Raw genomic sequence first — 2,019 nt, forward strand, 5'->3', positions numbered from 1 at the left:
CACATGGCCAAATTTGCTTAGAAGCGCCTTTTCAAAGACAACAAGCCCAGCTGTAACTTCTTTAGGACACGTACAATCTTTGGACGAGTTAATTGACAGCCTGTTTCTGGGCTTCAGATTTTCGGTTACAAAGAGGCAGCCATAAATTCGGGCCAACTCAGTAGGTCAGCGTGGCCAATACCTTAAGTAGTCCGGCCACTGACTACGCTGTCATATGAGCCATCAAGAACGAGGTACTTCTCAGCAAGCTTGGAACAGGAGGCCACTGCAAGTCATTTCTCAAATAAGATGGGGTAAAATAAGATCTAGGCAAAACATATATACCTGCTTTAATGGCAGTAAACATTTGGAACTGCAGCTGACAAATGAGCACAGGAATAAAGTACAGTTCTAAAAGAGCCACGAAGGAAAAAAACAAGAAAAGAAATTGTTAATTACTTGAGTGGCCAGAAGCCACCGTGGCACTTCATGAGGGCTTTCAATTCTGACCTTAGTCGTAAGGAAGGTAAGAACAAACATCTATTTAGGAATTACTCTATCTCAAGTAGGAAAGGTCCAATGAATGGTTATTACTATTTCATTACCACCTTTATTGTCTCACTCAGTCCTTATAATCACACAGTAAAGAGGCAAGTATAACGATCATGCCCATTTTTTGTTTATTTTTTAAAGTTTATTTACTCTGAGGGAGAGAGCATGAACACGCAGGATAGGCAAAGCGAGGGACGGAGAAAATTCCAAGCGGGCTCCACACTGTCAGCACAGAGCCCGATGCGTGGCTCAAACTCACAAACTGGGAGATCATGACCTGAGCTGAAACCAAGAGTCAGACGCTTAACTGAGCTACCCAGATGCCCCAATCATACCATTTTAGATAGGTAAACTGTGGTGGCTCATTTTAAATGACACAACCAACTATTACAGCTAGGAAATTGTGAACTCCAGGCCTATCTGGTACCAATCATCTTCCATATGCACTTTGAACATCTGACTTCTGAAGCTATAAAACAGATTTGTCTTGTTTTAAATCACTAAATTTGCGATGCCTGCGTGGCTCAGTCGGTTAAGCGTCCGACTCTTGATTCTGGCTCAGGTCATGGTCTCATGGTTCAGAAGATCGAGTACCACGTTGGGCTCTGTGCTGACGATGCAGAGCCTGCTTGGGATTCTTTCTCCCCATCCCCCCTCCCCCCGGCCCCTTCCCCACACTCATGCTCTCTCTCAAAATAAATAAACATAACAATTTTTTTAATAAAATAAACCATTATATTTGTAGTAATTTGTTATAGCAACAATAGGAAAGTAACATTGACTGTATCACTAAGCCTCCTGAAAGTGAAACAAACCATATAAAATGACATATGCTAAATTTCTACTGAGCTGAGAGCTTATTCAACAGATTAGAATCAGACTATTAGAAAAATTTCAAGTTAATCAATACTTATAAAAACACATTAAGCATCTTTGCATATAAATGGTTCGCACAAAATTCATTAACAGTTTAGTTACATTCAGATTTCAAATAGGAAACTAGATCCCAGGAAGCTTAACTATGTATAAACACATAGAAATATGATCAAACTCACTCCTCCACAGAGAAATGAAACCTGAAACAAGAATCTACTTGGAGACTTTATTTTTATGAAGTTTGGAAAATCAAGTCCTGGCATATCCTAGCACAAACAGTGTCTTGAACAAAAAATTCCTCTCTTACAGTTTTGGAGGTGATAAGTTTGAATCGAGTCTTAAGAAGGCTAAAATCATGGGGGTGCCTTGGTGGCTCAGTCGGTTGAGCATCCAACTCTTGATTTCAGCTCAGGTCATGATCCCAGGATCATGGGACTGAGCCCCACATTGAGCTCCACACTGAGCATGGAGCCTGCTTAAGATTCTTTCTCTCTTTCTCTCACTCTCTCTCTCCCTCTGCCTGTCTCCCACGCTTGTACTCTAAAATTAAGAAAAAAAAAAAAAAAAAAAAGGGGGCTGACTCACGGTGGCTGCAGGGATGAAATCCTTCTT

This window comes from Panthera uncia, chromosome X, assembly GCF_023721935.1.
Source record: "Panthera uncia isolate 11264 chromosome X, Puncia_PCG_1.0, whole genome shotgun sequence".
NCBI lineage: Eukaryota > Metazoa > Chordata > Mammalia > Carnivora > Felidae > Panthera > Panthera uncia.